At 47.6% G+C, this 12,384-nt stretch overlaps 1 protein-coding gene across 1 annotated transcript in view; it reads left to right on the forward strand.

Moving 5' to 3' along the window:
* Window positions 1-12,384, forward strand: part of Rab31 (RAB31, member RAS oncogene family) — a 119,815-nt gene that overhangs the window by 20,364 nt on the left and 87,067 nt on the right. The window lies entirely within an intron of this gene.

Raw genomic sequence — 12,384 nt, forward strand, 5'->3', positions numbered from 1 at the left:
ACCTCACCAGAAATGAGATCAGAACCACAGGGAGGGTGGATGCCTGTCAGTCCGGAATCTGTTGCCTTTGTGTTGATATCTTCTCGTTCCCCAGCAGTAGCTCCGGATGCCTCTTTTTCTCTCTGGGCAGGTTAGCACTTAGGATTGTCAGGCCATCCCAAATGCTTTCATTCTCTGATTTTTCTTCCAGTTGAGAAATTCTTTTGACAAAGAATAATTTATTCCTTTTACTGGGATACCGGGTGACGGGTGGCTGACTGTCTCAGCAACTGGGTCTTTCAAAAGTTTCTCGTGAAGTGGCTTCTGTGGGGCCACGTAAAAGTGAGGTCCTTCCTGGGAGTAGTTTTATTTTTTCTTCTTCTTTTTTTTTTTTTGACATTTTAATTTTCAGTATTGGGAATTGAGCCTAGGGTTTTGCACACTCTAGGAAAGCACCCTAACTCCCATCTACCCCAGCCATGTTTATGTGTATGTATAAATGTATGTCTTTAGATTAGATTCCACAGCCTGGTCAGAGAAAGATTCAAATCCCAAACCCCAAGTTTCTACCAGATGGATGTGGTGTGTGTGTGTGTGTGTGTGTGTGTGTGTGTGTGTGAGTGTGCAGGTATGTACGCTGTGAGAGGCCAGCCGTCAATGTTGGTGTCTGCCTCTACCTCTCTCCGTCTTATTTTCTGAGCCAGGTTCTCTCACTGAACCTGGAGTGCACAGACGTGGCCAGACTACTTGGCTATTGAACTCCTGGGTTCCATCCACCCACCACTGTGCCTGGCAGCTTTTTTTTGTGACTGATCCAAATTCAGGTCCTCTCGCTTGTGAGGCAGGCACTCTACTGACCGAGCTGCTTCCCCATCCTCCACAGACTGCTTTTGAATCATCATAGGGGAAACCAGAAGCTAGCGTATGAGAAGCCCTCCTGTGTGTAGTAGTGCGTAGAGTGTGAATGCAGAAGATCCCCAATCCCACGGATCGCTGCAGGCCTGTCCCTCGTCTCCTTTATCTCCCGTCTCTAGGAAGACCAGCTTGTCTCTGAGCTCGCCTGACTCGGGTTCTGGCCTGTCCAGGTTGGTACTGTGTTTCAGGAGATGAGGGGGATGTGCTTAGGCTGGCGGCAGGAAGGAGGAACCGCTAATTGGAACGTTTGGCCAGCGGGAGGCTGAAGTGTCACTCACTCTGTCTTCCCTCTGTCCAGAGTGCTTCCTCCGTGGGACAGGACTGTCCCTGTAAACCAATGACGTAGTCCAGCCCTGGAGGGACAGTAATGACCAGCTGACAGGCTCCTCCGTTGAGCATGCTCAGTAATGATATCTGGTTCCCCATCAGCCTTGTTAGCAAGGTAAGGTGTTAGCATTTGGTGCTTGGTGGAGCATGGGTCTCGCATCCAAGCCTGTAATGGATGCAGCTCTGGAGGGGCTGACACCGAGTATAGGCTGGGGTGGTTCCCATGTCTGAAATGTTCTGGTCACCGCATTTTGGTCAGTGGCAGGAAAGTGTACAGAATGGCAAGCTGCACTGTTCCCGCTCCCCCGAACAGGCACTCCAGAAGTCCAGGCTCACCCTCGAGTTCCGATTCTTACTCTCTGCACGGAGTGCCAACTGCAATCTCAAGTCTCACTCCATTTTTCTGTGTCCCAGAGGTGGGTGTGGGCAGCACCCCTGGGGCCATGGTCTGCTTCCCGCCCCAGTCTCGTTTCTCTGCTCTGCTGGTTGCCTCCTGCATCCTTGGGCACCATCTCCTGTCCTTCTGCAGCTTGCCTCTGTCAGTTTATCTCCAGACCCGGGCCCATCCGCTTCTTACAGACAGAGAGCCTTCGTGGTGTGCTTTTCAGTGTTTCTCTAGAGAAATAAGGCCATTAAAGTTTGGAGCAATGTTTATTTGAAAGAATAAGCTAGAAAAGATATTCCAAAACATAGTTTGGAGGGGTGTGGAGGGTAATAAAGTTGTTATTAAAAGTTATATAAACATATAAATAAAAGCAAATTTCTACATGGGTTCAGGGTGTACTGGTAGCGTGTTCATCCAATATGTTCAGGGCCCGTGTTTGAGCCCCATCATCATCATCATCATCAACAACAGCAATAATAACAAAATTCTGTTTGTAGTATTCCTGTTGCAGAAGTTAATTTGGCTGGCATCTGGATTTTGCTGGTATGGGCCTAATTTTTTTTTCTTTTTTCTTTCGAGTCAGGGTTTCTCTGTGTTACAGCCCTGGCTGTCCTGGAACTCACTTTGTAGACCAGGCTGGCTGTGAACTCACAGAGATCCACCTGCCTGTCTCTGCCTCCTGAGTGCTAGGATTAAAGGCGTGCGCCACCACTGCCTGGTCCCAATTCTAACTGAAAAGAGAATGATCTAAAAGCAAGGAGGGGAGACATGTGTTGTTAGCTGGGAATGGATTGGTGTGTTGCCAGGTTAGTGCCCATGCTGAGCAGCACACTGGGGCCCCGGAGAATAATAAGAAATTCGTTCTTAATGTGCTGACAATGCACGGGTGTCCCTGCTTTGTTTTATCAGAGCCGGTGAAGAAGAATATGGAGAGGGCTCTTTGCTCTTTCAATGGAGGAAGCTTACTTTAGCTGGAAAGGAAGCACTGGTTGTTGTCTCTAATCCTGAACAATCGTGAAGGGAAGGCTTCCTGGCTAGTTTCCCGAGCCACACAGAGAGCTGTTCATAGAGTGCTTCAGAAGTGTCTTGGGAGAGGGCTCTCCTTCCTGCCTACTAACCCCATCTTGTCCAGAGTGACCAGGCTGGCGCAGTATGACATCTGCATTATACAGACCATCAAATCGGTATGACAAAGGTGACTGTGTTTCCCTGGAATGCTCACCTCAGAGGGAAGCAGATCTTGCTTCCTTCAGATCCCTTCTGACCAGAAACAAAAAACCTTGAACCCTTCTTCTGCATCTGTGATTTGAGCAGATGACCAGAGGGTCTGAATGTGCCCTGGGAACAGCCTCTGAGGAGCTGAGATGGAGTGGGGGGAGGGGGGTATGCAGTTGTATGCAGTTGTATGGGATAGGCAGTGGGCCCAGGTTTTATGTGTTGGATGAACTTCCCTTGACAACTTGAAAGCATGATGTGATTTTGGCTGTGACCATGGGTCATATAGGCAGCCCAATGCTCCAGTTCCCTGATACCTTGTGAGAATCTCTATTTTGCTTTTGAGGTGTTGGGGACTGAGCCCAGAGGCTCTTCAGGGGCCGCCAACATTGTGAGCAAAGGGGCACAGTCATCGGTGACGGAAGTACTTCTAAAAGTCTAGCAGCATCATGTCACGATGTGGCCTTGGCTCCCCTGCCAGCTTCTAACCAGCTAGCTTGCAGGCAATAATGAAGTCACGCCAGCCCAGGCCTCTGTGGTAGAGGCTTCCGTGCCTCTTGCCTCTAGAAGCCCTGTGGCTGAGCCTGCCAGCTGCCTTTTGAGCAGATCTCTCATTGATCAGAAGGCTTGTGTCTGAACACGCTGGGCATGTCTTTATTCTCTCTAGCCCGGTTTCTTTAAAAAGGCAACCCTACTGCTCGCTTGCCCATCTTGCTGTAAAGATTCAGCATGGTCTTGGCCAACGTGAGAATATCTTCCTTTGATTGTAGCATCTAGTTCCCAAGGCTGGAACTGTAGCTTCAGAAGCTCACTGCCCACTGACGCCCACACCCTTCTTGCGCCTTTCTCGCTAGTTACACTATTCAGGCCGGCGATGGCCGAGGCCTCCCTCCGAGTGACACTCCTGCCACCTTGTACTACAGCCCTGAATCCTCTCTGATGACCACTACTGATTGGTGGAACTAAAATTTTTCAGTGAGTGAATTGTTTTTGTTCAGTTGTAAGTCCTGGGATGACTCCGCTCATGGAAATAGTGGCGCTGTCTCAGGTTTCTACGGCCATGATAAAGACCAGGGCCAAGTGACTTGCGATGAAACAGTGTAGTTGGCTTATATGTCCCAGGGTAGAGTTCACTGAAGAAACCTAAGCCGGGAAGCCAAGCAGGAACTTAAGGCAGGAACTGGTGCAGAGGCCATGGAGGAACATTGCTTCCTGGCTTACTTACCCCGCTTTCTTATAAAAGCCAGGATCACCTGCCCCAGGGTGGTACTAGCCCATGGTGGGCTGGGTCCTCCCACGTCAATCATTAACCAAGAAAATGTCCCACAGACCTGCCAGGATAAAGGAGGCATTTTCCCCATCTGAAACTCCTCCTCCCTGAGGGTCCTTGCTTGTGTTAAGTTGACAAAATCCTAACCAACACAGACATCTTGAGGTTTGGGGGCAAATATTTCTTGGTTGAGTTACTGTATGTAGCCTGTGTCCAAGTTGACCCAGTGAATGCTGGTTAATAATGAGATTGACCAAAGGCCAGGGGGTTGTAACTGAGCTGGAAATCCTTCAGATTATAGCAGTCATGATTCCCTGAGTGAATGTAGAACTCCCACGGTAAATTTACAGCCTTTATCTAACGCTCGAAAATGCTTAAGTGCCAATTAGGTAAAAGACACAGGGCATATTATTTTTGTCTCAAAATATGTATTATCTGTAGTTTCTTCTTTAAAATAGCTGTTTGAATTTATTACATATTTACCTGTAAATGGCTTAGGTCCTGATTCTAAGGCCACAACAACAGATTTACTTGTCTAGCAGAGGATGGGTTAATTATCTTTGAACTGGGTACTAAGGTGACTTTCTCAGCTTTGTGGGTAGTGCAGGGGTGAGGTGTCTTGCTACCATGACAAGGGTCAGGCACATAGAGATTCAAATCAAATGCCATAAAAAGCACGGTTCCATATGTCAGTGCAATGCTGTCGCAATCCTTTCTGTCCATAGGGGAGTCTGTCTAGTTCAGTTTAAGGCCAGCATCAGTCATGCCTCCGAAGTAGTAAGTACATATGCATACACTATATAATACCGTATGTGGTATATGATAATATGTAATATAGTGATATAAATCCCTTTACTTAGGTTGTAGTAGAGGCTGTGTGAAGAGAGAAAGGTATCTATAATTCAATATGCAATGTTTTTGTTTGTGAAATATGTTTGCTTTTCCATTGGGTACTCGGTTTGGGGCAGGTAAACAATGCCGCTACTTGCATTACTACTAATGGGCAAATTATTGCCGTCTCCACTGTAGGTCTTCCACAGAAATGTTGTCCCGAGGGCAAGCACACGTGTTTATTATTCTGGTCATGGTCTAGCACCAGGTGTTAAAGACAATCATTCATGGCTTGGTAATAGGTTGTCACCAAGGCAGAGAATTGAGAGCCAAACCAAATTGTCCTATGCTGATTACACAGTCTCAAGTCATTATGGTGGGTGATGTTCGGAGGGGTAGAACCGCTCTGCAACGAAGGAACACGGCAGAGGTCTCTAAATGGGTCAGACGGTTCTAACAGATACCCTGCCCCCTCCTGCTTCTTTTAATGAAAAGCTCCTGTGACTGAGTGGTCATAAAAAGAGTTTTGTCTAACGGACAGGACAGGATTACCAAGCGCATGGTCCTGGCAGGCACCCAGCCTGCTAGTATTTAAATGATGCTCACTGTTAGCTGTTGTGACAGCCTACGGGGCATTTCATGAAAAGAGGCACAGTTGCTTAGGGGGGGTGCTAGTGTAACCTGGAAGGTGATAGCCAGAACACTTCCCCTGACCCATTCCTGTTAGGAGATGGCAGTCTACTAAATGTGGACGGATGAGATGGTATTGGGAAATACGTATTTGGTCTTCATCTCTGTGTCCTTGACACAACTAGAGTTTAGGGTTCTTGGAAGACTTGTAGTCCGTCTCCAGAATGTTCAGTGCCAATAAGAAGCCTTTCTCAACAAAGACCAAGGCGAGATGAGGAGACTTTTTCAGTCCCGCACATAACCTCTGGGGAGAGGGCCTGATGGTTGATTTAATCAGGTTTAATCAGGCATGCCTGTGCTAAGTGCATTATTGTCTCTCTAAAGGTTCAAAGGGCAAGATTGGAGTGTTCGAAGACAGATGAACTTGTGGAGTTTCCTGGAGGGTGGGGCATTCAGAGAGGATATGGTAGCTAGCACTGAGTCCCATCCCCATTCCCTCCCCTTCTGTGCTTTTGCATCGTTATCTTTCTAATGTCTATATTGACTGGAAAACACATTTGAGTTCTGTTGGCAGGGGAATCAAATTTGAGGGGGGTGTCATTGGAACCCCATAGATTTGTAGCTATTTGGTCAGAAGTACATCTAAAACAGAGGGGTACTCTCTGAACCGGGCTCTCAGCCTCAGGGTGTGAGGTGGTCTCTGGGTAGATGGAGACTGAGCCCTCAGCCTGAGGGTGTGAGGTGGTCTCTGGGTAGATGAGACCGAGCCCTCAGCCTGAGGGTTTGAGGTGGTCTCTGGGGAGATGGAGACCGAGCCCTCAGCCTGAGGGTTTGAGGTGGTCTCTGGGGAGATGGAGACCGAGCCCTCAGCCTGAGGGTGTGAGGTGGTCTCTGGGGAGATGGAGACCGAGCCCTCAGCTGGAGGGTGTGAGGTGGTCTCTGGGGAGATGGAGACCGAGCCCTCAGCTGGAGGGTGTGAGGTGGTCTCTGGGGAGATGGAGACCGAGCCCTCAGCCGGAGGGTGTGAAGTGGTCTCTGGGTGGATGGAGACCGAGCCCTCAGCCGGAGGGTGTGAAGTGGTCTCTGGGTGGATGGCATCAGAACAGAGCTAATTACTGGAAAGCAGCCTGTAGTTACCTGGTGTCTTGAGGAAACCAGCTTGTACAGTGCTTGGTGTGTGCAGGGAGAATCATCATGTGTGGACACAAAAATGTTCTATGTTATGGCAGTATTATATGGTAGGAAAATTAAGGAAGAAAAAATATCCTTTCTAATCTACTGAGACAGCATTATTTCCAAATAGGACATTGGGAAGATATTGACCTTTAAAAAATGGATTGTAATGCCTGATATAATGCCATGTTATGTAAACAAAGGCTATAAATATGAATTTTCCTGCTGTAAGGATTTGTGAGTCAGGCTTGGTGACTTATAGCACTTAAGAGGCTAAGACGAGAGGATTGCTGTGATTTTGAGGCCAGCTTGGACTACTGAGTAAGACTTTCCTAAAACAACAACAACCCCACAGAAACCAAAACTAACCCATAATCCATAAGAACACAGTCTGGAGGAATTCATCCTTCATAGGGGAACAGTGTACGGAGCAGAAATAGGTCAGACAGGAAAACACAGCTTGTAAATTAGGCTCTCTGCCACCTTCTTCTTCTTCTTCCCTTTTTCTTCCTTGGTATAAGGCCTTGCCATGTTACCCAGGCTGACTTCAAATTCCTGGGCTCAAAGGATCTTGTGCCTTAGCCTCTCAGGCATCAGGGAATATAGGCTCACGGGTCTAGATGCAATCTGCTGCTGAGACCACAGGAAGGCAGGTCTCAATAGAGCACCCTTAAGGAACCATCTTCCTCCTTTGTCATTTGAGCTGACTACGGGGGGGTCAACATAATGCCCATACTCCAGTATCGTTTGTCAGACCTTCACAGGTACCTTTCCCTGGGAGGGAGATGGGGAAAGGTAGCTATCAGTTTGATGACCAAGCACTTTTTTATTTTTAATTTTTTTTAAAGATTTATTTATCATGTATACAACATTCTGCCTCTATGTATGCCCGCATGCCGGAGGAGGGCGCCAGACCTCATTACAGGTGGTTGTGAGCCACCATGTGGTTGCTGGGAATTGAACTCAGGACCTCTGGAAGAGCAGCCAGTGCTCTTAACCACTGAGCTGTCTCTCCAGCCTCCCAAGCACTTTTTTAAAACTCAAGTTTCTTTCCCTTATAGATGAAGAAGCAACATGGGATTTCAGGCCCCAGGGGCTCTTGTACACGCTTTATAAAGTCTCAAGAAGGCTCTCTCCGTAGGCCAACTGTGTGATGCACTTTAGAATAGATTGTTACTGTAGACTCCAGGCTCTAAGAGAGAGAAGTAACAGCCTTATGGAAAGCTTTGCCTTTCTGGTTAGACTAGCCTTAAACCCACAGCTCCTACCTCTATCTTGGTCCCTTCAAAGGCTTCTGACAAGGGTAGGGTACTGAATGCCCCTGCTGTGATAACTTCTTAGCACGCGCCAGCCTGTTCCTCCCTCTCTAACCAGAGTGTCTGATTCCCTGACACTTCCAGAAAAGCAAGTTCTGCTCAGAAACCTGATTTACTTTACATTATTGCCCCAGGATGATGTCACTTTACAGTAAAGACAGCCTCTTGAAACGCAAAGTCAAAGCTTCCGTTTACCAGTGAACTGGGTAGTTAGCAGTGACTCACAAGGTCCTCTCACACCTACTGAGCCCACACTGAAGGAGTGAACTAAGCAGGTGTCCTTGGGAAGTGAAACTACAGCTGCCCCGCAGGGGTCTTCAAGGTAGCAGCGGCCTCCCGTGAGCACCGTGGTACACAAGGTCGGTAGCATGTGACCTCCGAGTTCAGAAGCCCAGTCTCTGCTGTGTAGCATGCTGTTCCTGGTCAGGACCCTGGTAGGCTCCAGGCTGAGGCAGGCACTGGCCCCACTGGGAAATCATTCTCAGGAAGTGTGAGAGGCTGATTCTGGGCACTCCTGGGATAGAACGAAGATCAGAATAGGGTTCCAGAATTGGGCAGCCAAGATAAAACCATCGTGTGTGGGTGGACCACCAGGCCAGAAGGCATGGATCAGAGCTGATGAGGCCTTATTCCCAGCTCCAGGCCTCCTGTCCAGGGACAGGGACAGCCTGTCCATGTGAGAGGGGCGCTGGTGGAGGAAGACTCACATTGGACAGGGAAGTCACACTTGACCCCAAGCGTTGATCCCTTCCCTGGATTGCACTCACACGCGCACATGCACACGCAGCAACCGTGTGCATTGCTGGCTTTCTGAGCCGTGGATGGCTGCTGTCAATCCCAGTTGCCCCGGCATCTCCTGCTGCCCCAGCAGTCCCCCTCCTGGACCACATGACCAGTTTGCTGTGATGATGAGGACTGACTTCATTATTTCACATTAGCTCTTTTGTATCTTTCCTGGGTAGAACATATCCCACAGCCATTGCCCACAGGCGTCCTGTATGGTAGGGTGCTTGGAGACCTTAGAAGAAAGAAGCAAGGGATTAAGTTAGCAGACTCCAAAGCAGACAGTCCGACGGTCGAACTCTGGGGCTAGGGGCCATTCCCCATTCGCAGCCTGCATTGCCTATCAGAAGGCAGAGTTAACGTCCCCACAATTCAGGCCAGACTTCACTAAAATGGTGGGTTTGATGTGGGATTATTTTTTTTCAAACAGGGTCCTTGGGAGGGCTGGGTAGGTGTCTCCTACACCAGGGCCAGGTGGATGCTCTCTGCATGGCGGAAGCACGGGATCCTGAGGGTTTCCAGCCATTTCCTGTTCTGTGGGGACAGACAGTCTTGGACACGGACGTGGTACTGGGAGGAGGGACACTAGACTCTGATGGAGACTGTAGGGACGTTTCCAGGGCCCTTAAGGATAGGCTGTGCATTTTTTCCATAGATTTTTTTTTATTTCTGCCTTCTAATATATTTTAATTTATAAATGCTGTAGATGGGAATAGTCCTCATTTAAGAAGCAATCTGAAAGCCGGGCGGTGGTGGCGCACGCCTTTAATCCCAGCCTGGTCTACAAAGGGAGTTCCAGGACAGACTCCAAAGCTACAGAGAAACCTTGTCTCGAAAAACAAACAAACAAACAAACAAACAAAAAAAGCAATCTGAAGCCAGGCGGTGGTGGTGCACGCTTTTAATCCCAACACTGGGAGGCCGAGGCAGGTGGATCTCTGTGAGTTCGAGGTCAGTCTGATCTGCAAAAGCTAGTTCCAGGACAGCTAGGACTGTAACACAGAGAAACCCTGTTTCAAAAAACTGACAAAAAATACTGATATGGTGGCACATGCCTTTAATCCCAGCACTCAGCAGGCAAAAGTAGGGGGATCTCTGTGAGTTTCAGGCTAGCCAGGTCTTTATAGTGAGCTCCCAGACAGCCATGACTACATAGAGAGATCCTGTCTAAAGAAGTAATCTGGTCAGGCTTGGTGCCACAGGCTTGCGATTTCAGTTGCTGCAGAGGCCGCAGGCAGTAGAATCCAAGTTCAAGGCTAGCCTGGGCTCTGGTGAAATCGAGGCCGGCCTGGGCCACTTAGTGAGATCTTGTCTCACTAATGAGAAGGGTCAGGATGCTGCTCAATTGGTAGAGCACTTGTCTGCCAGTCCCGAGACCTCGTGTTCAAATCACAATTGCGTGGAAAAAACCAAAAAGCAAAACAAAACAAGCGCAAAGTAAGCGAATCACGTGCTGGAATAGAATTCTCCCTGGAGGAATAAGGACTTCAAAATTCAGCCCTGGAGCCTACTTATTCCTCAGATGACTCTCATTTTCTGAGAATTTTGTGATTTTTTTTCTTTTTACTTTTGCATCTGGTGACTTTCCCTTTTTGGACATTGCCAACCCGGAAAGGAGGAATGATGTCTAGACACACACAAATAGCTGTAATTTACACAAGAACCAGAAACAACCTTTGCTGAAGAGAGCAGGGCAGAGACTATCTTAAATAACTGAATGTTTAAGGCCTAACGAATAGACAGTCGGAGTGTCTTCCCCCTGGTACCGTGCAGCCACACTCCTTGTGAGGGCGTGTGTGTCCCCGGCTTTCCCAGCCAAGAACGCTGGTTCCCAAGGAAGGAGCCTCTGGCGTAACTCCTTATCACAGCTTCTGCTGACACAGACTGGACCGATTGCCAGCTTCCAGAGCCCGGATGTGCTTCCTGCTCCCAGCTGCTCCAGGGTGTCTGCTCAGCGACTTGCAAAACCAGTTGTGTTACTCATCCCCGACACACTGTCTTGGCTCTCAAAGAAGCCTTGGCAGCTGCCTGACACAGCCCTCTTGCAGGCCCGATCTGCATCTTTCTTTCCTGTGGTCTTAGGCTCCCACCACCACGGTGGCGCATGACCCATCTTTTTAATCACTCTGCTTCCCAGTCTTACTAGTGAAATAACTGACTCTGCAAAGCCCTTTGGTTTTTCTCCCGTTACTTTTTATGCCATATTCATAGGAAATTTAATCTCCCTTCCTTACATCTATTTATCTGTGCTTGTTTGGGCTATATACACTGGTGCCGTGGTGTGTGTATGGAGGTCAGATGACATCTTGAGGGAGTTGGTTCTCTCCTTCCACCATGTGGGTCCCAGGAATCCAACTCAGGTTTTCATAAGCACTTTTACCGGCTGAGCCATCTTGGTAGCCTTTGATAGGAAATTTGAAACAAGCAGAAAAGATCTTACTTACTGTCTCCAGTGGGGAAATCCATCGTGCCTGTACACTGTTCAAGATGTCTGATCTACTCTCGCTCAGATCAGCTGAACATCTATGTAAATTGTTAGCAGTGCAAGTCATTATTATTTATATTTAATAAAAAAAGTCAGTTGACAGTGGCTAAGATGAACTTCTCAACTCTGGGAAAAGCCAATTTTGTGTTTACAATTTTATTTTATTTTATGTGTATTTCTATAAATTATGCTTTGACTGTATCTATCTATATCTATATAATTAAAAAAATATTTTTTTCAAGACAGGGTTTCTCTGTGAAACAGACCTGGCTGTCCTGGAACTCCCTTTGTTAGACCAGGCTGGCCTCAAACTCACAGAGATCTGCCTGCCTCTGCCTCCTGAGTGCTGGGATTAATGCCATCTGCCACTACACTTGGCAGGACCACCTGTTTTAATTGATTGTAACATCCCAATTTTCACTAATAATGAGGTCAATAAAATCTTAACCACATTTTATGTTTCTGAAAAAAGTATAAAGGGAGTTGATTTACTTTTTTTAAAAAATATTTATTTATTATGTTTACAATATTCCGTTTGTGTGTATGCCTGCAGGCCAGAAGAGGGCACCAGACCCCATTACAGATGGTTGTGAGCCATCATGTGGTTGCTGGGAATTGAACTCAGGACCTTTGGAAGAGCAGGCAATGCTCTTAACCTTTGAGCCATCTCTCCAGTCCCCGAGTTGATTTACTTTTGATTATTATTATTGTTATTAATTTATTTAGGATTTAAAAAAAATCTTGATTTTAGCCAGGCTAGGTGGCACATGCTTTTAATCCTAGCAGTCAAGAGCCAGAGGCTGGTGGATCTCTGAGTTTGAGGCTATCCTGTCTACAGAACTAGTGCTAGGACAGCCAGGGCTACACAGAGAAATCCTGTCTTGAAAAGACTAGGGGGAGGGGAGGGCAGGTGGGTGGAGAGAAGAAGGAATTTGCATCAGACTGGTTACAGGTAAGGAGATTGGCGCGATGATGAGAAACCTCACAGAGAACAGGTCAGGGCAGGTGGTCCGCTTCTAAGTTCGAGCATTTAAAGAAGTTTATCAGCAACTTTCTCAGATTCTTCTAGAAGAAC

The sequence above is a fragment of the Microtus pennsylvanicus genome, chromosome 17 (genome assembly GCF_037038515.1).
Source record: "Microtus pennsylvanicus isolate mMicPen1 chromosome 17, mMicPen1.hap1, whole genome shotgun sequence".
Taxonomy (NCBI): Eukaryota; Metazoa; Chordata; class Mammalia; order Rodentia; family Cricetidae; genus Microtus; species Microtus pennsylvanicus.